At 44.9% G+C, this 10,018-nt stretch overlaps 1 long non-coding RNA gene across 2 annotated transcripts; it reads right to left on the bottom strand.

The window, feature by feature from the left end:
• Window positions 1-1,388: 1,388 nt before the first annotated feature.
• On the bottom strand, window positions 1,389-4,886 carry LOC139022318 (uncharacterized). 2 transcript variants are annotated; one of them, XR_011473675.1, is made up of 2 exons: window positions 4,780-4,886; window positions 1,389-3,587 (listed from the first exon to the last, which is right to left on the bottom strand). It is a non-coding gene; the product is annotated as an uncharacterized lncRNA (long non-coding RNA). The 2 variants fall into 2 exon arrangements; XR_011473676.1 differs by having other exon boundaries at window positions 4,784-4,886.
• Window positions 4,887-10,018: the final 5,132 nt, after the last annotated feature.

Here is a 10,018-nt window from a genome sequence, read left to right as displayed (position 1 = left end):
ATCAACATGAGAGAGAAACATCGATTGGTTGCCTCTCGTACATGCCCCAACCGGGGATTGAACCTGAACCCATGTAAAGTCCGGGGTGCAAGCCGCTGTCACAAAGAACCAAGAGACGCTTTCTATGCAAACGCAAGGGGTTTATTTAGCTTCCAACATGTTGGGGCCCACAACAACTCACTCTGAACGCGGCAGAGCAGCGGCCGTGAGCCCCGACTAAGGGTTCAGGCATAGGTTATATACTTTTTCTAGCTAACGGGGGGAGCAAACGGGGGAAGCAAAGGGGTCACTCTTCTGGGAATCTTGGCGCCGTTGTGAATTAATGCCTGTCCACTTTCTTATCAGGTTGCTTGCTTTTCAGTTTACTCCCGGGCTGCAGCCATCTCCGTAACCTCCCTGGCTGCAGCTGTGTCCCATAAAAGTTGATTGTTCCATCTCCCCCTCCTAACCTTCCTGATTGCTCTGGTGCTTGTTAAATGTAACACTCTGGTAACGCTCTGGTGCCGTTTGTTCCTTGACCTCTCTGACCTGATTATATTGGCGCCTCTCATTCCCCCCTTTTTCTGTGGACGGTTTCTAATCTTAGAGACCCTCAGGCTCAGCTAAGGCTGAGTACTGTTGCCTGATGATAAGGAAAGAAACTATTTTAGCTTTAGCAACTTCTATTGAAATAGGATTTTTCTTCTTAAAATTTCTCCATGGCTATTAAAAAGCCAAATTAAGATTAATTTATCTACTGTCCTGATGTTTGTATAAACACAACAAGAATGGTAACTGACTACCTTTGCTGGAATTTCATGGTTGAATTTTAATGTGCCCCGTAGGGCTAGGAAGCCATGCCACCCAGCTGCCATCAGGCCCGCCTGCAGTATCTGCTGAGTTAGGTGAATTCTTCACCTGTAGCAATTCCACCTGAGCCCACGCTCCAGGCTTTAAGCCCATCTCAGTAGCCCTCCTACTTGTTGCGGCCCAGAGCGTGTGGGGGCTCCGCAGGAACGTAGAGGCATCCCTACTGCTCCCCTTTTACTCTTACCAACCGCCAGTGATGGTAGGGCATCGGCCTGACACTCCAGCGCCAGCCATCTTCAGGGCTTCCAAGCAGAATACCAGGCTTCCTTCGTGGCATTTTTACTGGCTTCAAGTCTTTAGAGCTTAGACAGGGCTCTTTAAAACATGATACTCCAGTCAAAGTTTTTCGTTAATAAAACCACTATTAGGAACCGGTCTTATTGAATCTATGCAAAGAAATGTATTGCCATGTTAGCATCGCCAAATTTCGGAGGAATTACATAAGAAGAAAGACATACTGATCTACTCTAAGATTTTCTGACTTTCCTTGCCAATTCCTTTTAGTTGTTGGCATTAAACTTTCTTTTTATGTATAACTATGCTTCAGACTTTTTACTCTAAACAGGCTTTTTTTTTTTTTTTTTTTTTTTCTCTTTTCAGACTACCCCTGACATGGGCATGGTCATAAAGGCCTGCAAGCAGTACACAGGCTGCCAACTATTAGCTGTCTCTCAACAGAGACCAAAACCTGATGGGCACTGTTCCCTGCCCAGGTGGGCACCTGCCCTCTTGGCAGCTAGGCACCCTTTACTTTTTGGGGCTCACCCCACATAGTACCCTTCCAGGATAGTCAACATACATTTAAACCTGCAAGAGAATTAAAGGTTAATGTGACAATGAAACATAATATAGGCATCATGGCCGCTTTAGGCAGCCACATCTTCTGCTACTAAACATGTGATTCTATAAATTGTCCTTGTCTCTTTGGAGCCATGTCCATGAAGATGCAGGCATTATCTAAGTCTATTCAATGTTACCAGCATCAGGCAGGTCGAGCACGCTGTAGCTTGACGAAGTCTTTCCGGATCATGGATGGGTCCGCTGACCGGACGTGGGTGTGATGGACTCAGGTCACGACGCCGTCTATCTTGAGAGCGGTGGGGGTCGTCAGCACCACGGAGTTGGGTGTAGGGACCTTTCCATTGAGGCTCCAGGAGGTGCCTTTTGCCTGGGTGGCGCCAAGGCGCAGCCAAATGTCCTCGTGCGCCCTCTGGAGCCCTCTCAAGAAAAGAGACAATTATCTTTTTAGTGAACAAGTATCTTTACAGTCTTGGGCTCTTGAGCAGATAACAGGAACATCATCCAAGTCCCCTGATGGGGGCCTGACAGGAACAGATGTGGGGGCCTTTGGCTGGGGGGGTATAAAGTCTCCATTCTTCCTCCCTCGGCACTGCTAAGGGCAGGATCATTGGAGAGGTCTCTTCACCTAGGCAGGGCTGTGCTGAGCCATCTGGGGCAAAAGTGGTTTCTGCTTTCATTTTGGCTAAAAGGTCTCTGCCCATTAGAGGGACCAGGCAATTTGGCAAATACAGGAATTCATGAACCACCTGATGGCCGCCTAACTGACATCGGCGGGGGCGGCAGAACAGTCTGCAGCTGTGGTCCCGGTAGCTCCAATAATGGTGACTTCCTGTCCTGAGAGGGGAGCTACCTTCTGAGTAGCTACCGAGTGCTCTGCCGCTGTACCAACCATAAAGTTCACAGTCTGGCCCCCGATTTTCATTTCGACCATCGGTTCATGGGGGCCCAGTTGGAAAGAGCCCAGCCTGTCCTAGTCAGAGTCAGCTGTTGCCAGTCCGAGGAGGTCTGCCTCAGGCGGCTCTGGCCAATAGCGGCTGGGTGGTTTGGATGGCCTCGCCAGCTTCTTTTGGCCTGCTCCTGCTCTGCCTGCCTCTCCACTCCTGCTACTAAACCTTACTCTGTCCCTTTTTATACATGCAGAACTGGACCCAAGGCAGCGAGTTTTGAGCAATTTTAAAATTTCTTAACATACATTTTATCATTCATGTTGCAGGGAGGGACCGGGTTAGCTCCTCCTGAATGAAAGAACTAATCAAAATAAGGCTTATTTCCTAACTTCATTTGTCCCTGGGCATGGACAACAAATGACACTAATCAGATTGACATAAACGATTTAACCTTTGTTTAGGGAGGCAAATGCAAAGCATTTACTCCAAATGTCTTTGGTTTAGGGAAAACAGGATTTTTGTTTAGTTTCCCTATTCTACTTGTCCCAGCTTACTGGTCTATCATGCATTCATCTTTCTTTTAACATTTATCTTTTTCTTTTTATTACATACACAATCTTTACAAATTTCATTCTTTTAGGTTAGCCTTCAAACCTTCTTTCTATGTCCTTCAAAAATGCATAACCATGCCTCAGACCTTCCATTAAGTATTTCTTTACCTTCCTCCATCACATCAAAGCTGTACATTCCAGTTAGTTAGAACTCTGAGCCTTAATTAATTTTTAAGGTGACATGTAAGTAATTAACATTCCTCAGATTAGCAATACATTCATCATTTTTTTTTTTTTTTGGAGATACAAACAAAAATTTCACTAGTTAAACAATTTTAAACAACAAAGACATATACTTAAACAATAAAGATAGATAACATTCCCCATTAAAACTTTGAATCACCACAGCTAGCAATTATCAGTTTGTGAGTATACAGGCCTTGTTGACGTCATCTTGGGATAGCTGTCTGTCTCTCTGTGGTCAGCGACTTCTTGTAAACTTCAAAAATATAAGGCACAATTAACCAATAGATTCAATTCTACCCTCTAGATTTTGTATGAGGCACATTCAGATTAATAATACCTAGATGAACATTTTTTTTTTTTTATTGTTTGACTCAGTAAATTTTAAGGTCTCAAGTTTCCAGCAGCTATGGAAAACCACACCTGAGGCTGGCAAACAGGCCTGGCCCAGCCCTTGACTTTAAAACCACCATTTTTCTCTCGGGAAAGTCAAGAGGCAAATTTGTAGCTACATAATTTCTTGAGATTCAAATCCAATTATTATTATTAAGGCATGTACTTTGGCAAATTTTGTAACAGAGGCAATCTTACTGAATTTTCTTTTGGAGGCTTGTTGCTAGAACAAGCCTGCATTGCTTCCCTGGGTAAAATTAGCTATTTTCCTTAGGAAATAATCAGTCTTGGGTTTTATTCTGTACATGTGTGAAGAGACTCTAGTTCAAAACTCTATCTAAATGTCCAAAAACAGGACAATTGCGCGCATTAGTTTTAAACCAGCTTTTCTCTTTACATGTGAACAGAAATACCAGACACATTTTAAAACTTTTCAATTACAAGAAGGACTTTTTGTCATCTAGCTGGCGCGATCTCCATGGGAAGAGCCCTGCTCCCGTCCAGAGTAGCCGCGCCGCCCCCAGCTGTCCGGCCCGTGGGCTCCGCGCGGGACCTTTCCCAGACCTTCCCCCGGACCCGACGCCGCCGGGGGCCTCGCTGCTCCGGCCTCTTGCAAGCGACTCGCCGGCCCCGCCCCCCCCGCGCTCCACACAAGCCCGGGGCCAACGCCGGCCACCGCCGGCCGCAGCCGCCGCCGCCAGGCTCCGAGAACGAGTCCGCGCCCGGCCCGAGCCCCCCAGCGCCGCCCCCCGAAGGCGCGCCGCCGCCTATGGCGCTGAGCGAGCGCAGGCCCAAGCTGCGGGGCTCGGGCTGCCTGGGCTGCCGCCGCCTCTCCCGGCCTCCGGCCTCTTCCAGGCTGCGCAGCTCGGGCTCCAGCTCCGGCCCAGCACCCGCCGCCGACCGGGCCGGAGGCCGAGCCCCCAGGTGTCAGCCGCTGCAGCCGAGCTGCCTGGGCCCGTGGCGCGGCCAGGCTCCGGGGCGAGGGCTGCGGTCACCGCGCACCGCGCTCCAGCACACTTGCCCCCTCCCCCCTCCCTCCCCGTCTTTACACTCACATACTTTCACCCGACATTCATTCAGAGTTTAAACAATCCATTCAATTCTTAACAACTTCCCAATTTCTGAGGGAGCTCTAAAGCCTCCCGCAATCTCCTTGAACTGATCAATCACAATACCCAAAGGAGCAGTCTGAGTCCATTCCACAGCGTCCATCCAGGAGGAGCAGAGGGTGGAGGGAGGGAGCAGAGGGTGGAGGAGAGAACACACACACACCAACACACCAACACACCAACGACAAGAAACAAAGAACAAAAGACAAAGACAGACACAACGCGTTGAGACAAAAATCGAAGGATCCAAAAAGAAGGTTTTACAGAACCAATTGACCTAGCTGGCAACAGAACTACAGAACCAGAATCAGAATCCGTACCTAACTGACGGAACAGACAGGAGTCCACCAGGCGTCCCTGGTCCTCTCCAGACTCCACCAGGGCGTCCCCCGGGGTTGTGGCCTGCGACCTCCCGACACGTCTGTCTGTCGCAGTCGGGGGAGGCTCACGCCCCTCCCCGACAGCCACCCGACCAAACAGATTTGCCAGCTCTAACTAAATTTGTGTTTCCAATATCTAAGCGATCGCTATTCAGAAAGGCGCCGTCACTTACCCCAAGAAGCGTCTGTTGGAACCCAGAGGCGGCTGCAACAAATACCTCGCTGCGTGCCCGGCGACAAGTGGGGGAGAGCCTCCTGCCTTAAATAGGGGGTCCCTCTCCTCCCCGCAGGGGGAGAGCCTCCAGCCCTAAATAAGGGGTCCCTCTCACCCCCGCCGGTATCTCGGTGGAACCTCCAAATGTAAAGTCCGGGGTGCAAGCCGCTGTCACAAAGAACCAAGAGACGCTTTCTATGCAAACGCAAGGGGTTTATTTAGCTTCCAACATGTTGGGGCCCACAACAACTCACTCTGAACGCGGCAGAGCAGCGGCCGTGAGCCCCGACTAAGGGTTCAGGCATAGGTTATATACTTTTTCTAGCTAACGGGGGGAGCAAACGGGGGAAGCAAAGGGGTCACTCTTCTGGGAATCTTGGCGCCGTTGTGAATTAATGCCTGTCCACTTTCTTATCAGGTTGCTTGCTTTTCAGTTTACTCCCGGGCTGCAGCCATCTCCGTAACCTCCCTGGCTGCAGCTGTGTCCCATAAAAGTTGATTGTTCCATCTCCCCCTCCTAACCTTCCTGATTGCTCTGGTGCTTGTTAAATGTAACACTCTGGTAACGCTCTGGTGCCGTTTGTTCCTTGACCTCTCTGACCTGATTATATTGGCGCCTCTCACCCAAAACCTAGGTATGTGCTCTGACTGGGACTCAAACCCACAACCTTTACATGTATGGGATGACAGTCCAACCAACTGAACCACACTAACCCAGGCAGTTCTCTGTTTCATATTTTAAATTAAGTTTTGTCAATGAGCCAATGGAAAAACCTCATAGCAAATGGGGCATCGAGCAGAGTACTCAGAAAGTTGTTACCACAATAGTAGAGCAAAATTATCCCTAGTTGAAAAGCTGCTCTGGTACCACCTAGCAAGCTTAAAAGCAAGCCTCAGAAGTTTCATATTTTTTCTAAATAGCTAAGTTCTACAACAGAGCTCAAAAAATATAAAAAGGAATACAAAAACATCCGGCACCCATAAAAAGGGAAATCACAATTTTAGGCATCCCATAAAAAAATTACCAGACATGCAAAACAGAATTTATGGGTCATAATGAATAGAAATATCAGGACTTAAAACTAACCCAGAAACAAAGCTATAATCAGTACAGAAGGAACTTAAAATAGTTATGTCTATATTCCGTATGTTGAAGAACACAGGGGCATGTTAAGAAGAGATATGGAAGATATACAAAAAGACCCAAACTAAATATCTAAAGATGACAAATATAATATCTAAGATGAAATATTATTATTTAAAAGTACATTAGACATTGTGTAGTAAAAAATTAATAACTTTGAATACAACTGAATTTTCTAAAATGAAAGACAGCAAGGACAAAATTAAAAAGGACAATAACAATTTCAAGAGGCCTGATATTACCTGTAATTGATGATCCACCAAAAACAGAAGAAGAAAAAATATTTAACGAGATAATGAAAAAATTTTTCCAATTTAATGAAACCTATAAACCCACAGATCCAAGACACACAACAAAGCCAAAGGGGACACACACACACACACACACACACACAACTACACTAAGGCACTTCAGAATCAAATTGCTTAAAACCACTGGTAAAGAGAAAACCTTAAAATCAGCCACAGAAGGAAAGTCATTATTTATAGAGGGCCAAAGAGAAGAATGTCAATAGATTTTTCTTTAGAAACAATGTAAGACAAAAGGTAGGAAAACATTTTCTTTGAAATACTGAAAGGAAAAAAATACCTGTCAAACTAGAATTCTATGCCCAGAAAATATGTCTTCTGAAAACAAAATGAAGACTTTCAATATATATAAAGGCTGAAAGAATTCATCATTAGCAACCTGCTCTATAAGAAACATTAATGGAGTCTTGCAGAGGAAAACAATACCAGATGGAAATCTGGATCTATAGAATGAAGAACAAAGCACTGACTGATAAAAGCTGGGTAAAATATAAAATATTTTTCCTCCTTTAAAAAATATCTTTTAAAAGATGGAAGACTTTAAATCAAAGATAATATATCATGGGGTATATAACATTTGTAGAAGTAAAACATATGACAGCACTAGCACAAAGGCAGGAAGAGGGAAATGGAAGTATCCTCTTGTAATGTTTTTATACTTCCTGTGAGTGGCATGTTACTTAAGGTTAGACTATGATAAAATCTATACTATAAACTCTAAAGCCAGCACACACACACACACTCCATACAATAAGAAAACCAAAGAGTTATAACTAAGAATCCACCAGAGGAGATAAAATGGAGCCATAAAAACACTCAACTAATCTAAAATAAGTCAGATTAAAAAAAGGAAAAAGGGGACAAAGAACAGATGGGTGAAATAGAAAACAAATAGCAATATGGTAGATTTAAAGCCTGCCGTATCAATAATCAAATTACATTTAAATTATCTAGACACTCCAATTTAAAGAGGTTGCTTGTTAACTGTGACTATATGTTACCTGCAGGAAACCCTCTTTAATATAAAGACACAAATTGATTAAAAGTGAAAGTCTGGATAGAGACACACCAGGCTATACCCCTACACTGCACCATCCCTGATTCTAGCTAGAAGCTATAGCTGGTCTGTTTCATGGTGTTACCTGAAACTGTAACAGAGAGAAAAAAATTTTTTAAAGTTTGAAGTCTCCTTCCTCAGTTACAGCTTGGAGACATCTAAGTCATAAGACAGTTGCAGGATTTGCATCTTTAGAGAACCTTCAGGTTTGGTGATGGTCTTTCACCTTACAGGGAAGAGAGCTACACTCAAGTATGTCATAAGAACATAAAGAAGGAAGGGGAACCAAAATATCTTGCAGAACAAAGTGGAAATTGCAAAATTAGATGCCACAGAGAACACAGTTACTACTCAGGCCAGAAACAGCTCTGTCCCCTGGGCATCAGTAGCTCCCTCCTCTAATGCTCTGCTTTTCTCTGCTCCTGATCCTACTGCACAGCTAATTCTGTCTCAAGTCCAGTTCCTCGGGAGAGAGGCTCTGGTTGGGTACAGGTCGCTGTCCTGTGGAAGGCTCAGTGTCAGGCAGGGCCCAGCAGGAAAACACAACCTGTGCCACGCGGGGCAATAGGGTTTAGTTAATATAGTCCTGCTGGGACACCCCAACAGGCAAACAGGGACAATGAGGCAATTCAGAGTCATTACCCACCTCAGGCTGAAGAGGAAAAAGAGGTGCTTCCAGAGCGCAGAAGCCCAGGTGGCTCCATGTGATGCCGAGCAGAGAACAGGACAGGCAGGGAACGGGTCTGAGAGCAGCACCAACAGATTGGGGAGCAGCCACATTGTGCATGTTGGGCCAAGTTCTGACACTGACCAGCCAATAAGAGATTGTCTGTGGGTCACATGACTATCCTGGGTCTCTTGGTTTGGAGGGATTTGAAAAGCGTGGCTTTGACACTGGGAATTACCATATGAGGCTACATTTGGTTAAAATCTTGTCTTCCATCTTTTTCTTAGGAATTATTAGAATTTATGGAATGCAGTTTTAGGTTTGTTTGTTTTTGTGTGTGTGTGTTTTTAAGGTCCCCAATAAGGCTCATTGTTAGCATTTTATTTTCCATCAGGCCCTGCAATGATGCTGGTCATCTTGGCAATTGTAGCTCAATTGCTCCACAGTTCTGTGCCTAAGGCAGGACCTGCAGGTTGTGTTTTTGTGCCTCAGTGTTTCAAAGAAAAGGAAACTGATGAATTTCTGACCGTGTCATCCTGAGGATGCTACCATGGTCATGTGATGTCTGATGCACCAGCATATTTGTAGAGTGATTTTATGGTGTGGAGGTTGTGGCTGCTAGAGGGACATATGTCATGTGGAAGAGCTGGGTTGCTTCTCCAGTGTTGGTCTGAAAAGATGTTTGTTGCATAATCTCTCTGACAGAGCTTCTTTTATTGCTTGGACAATTTCTTTGTTTTGTTAATCCTCACCTGAGGGTTTTTAATCCACTCATCTGCCAATGGGCACTTAGGCTGTTTCCAAATCTTAGCTATGGTAAATTGTGCTGCTATGAACATAGGGGTGCATATATCCTTTCTGATTGGTGTTTCTGATTTCTTGGGATATATTCCTAGAAGTGGGACTATTGGGTCAAATGGGAGTTCTATTTTTAATTTTTTGAGGAAACTCCATTCTGTTTTCTACAGTGGCTGCACCAGTCTGCATTCCCACCAGCAGTGCACGAGTGTTCCTTTTTCTCCGCATCCTCACTAGCACCTGTCATTGGTTGATTTCTTGATGATAGCCATTTTGACATGTGTCAGGTGGTACCTCATCATTGTTTTGATTTGCATCGCTCAGATGATTAGTGACTTTGAGCATGTTTTCATATGTTTCTTGGCCTTTTGTATGTCCTCTTTCAAAAAGTGTCTATTTAGGTCCTTTGCCCATATTTTTAATTGGATTGTTTATCTTCTTTTTGTTAAGTTGTATGAGTTTGCCATAAATTTTGGAGATTAAACCCTTATCAGATATAACATTGGCAAATATGTTCTCCCATGTAGTGGGCTTCTTGTTGTTTTGTTGATGGTTTATTCTGCTGTGCAGAAGCTTTTTATCTTGATGTAGTTCCATTTGTTTATTTTCTCCTTAGT

This window comes from Myotis yumanensis, unplaced genomic scaffold, assembly GCF_028538775.1.
Source record: "Myotis yumanensis isolate MYYU_CA2020_CCGP unplaced genomic scaffold, mMyoYum1.0.hap1 SCAF_1, whole genome shotgun sequence".
NCBI lineage: Eukaryota > Metazoa > Chordata > Mammalia > Chiroptera > Vespertilionidae > Myotis > Myotis yumanensis.
Note: the sequence above shows the minus strand (reverse complement) of the source record. Positions and strands in the feature narration are given on the sequence as shown.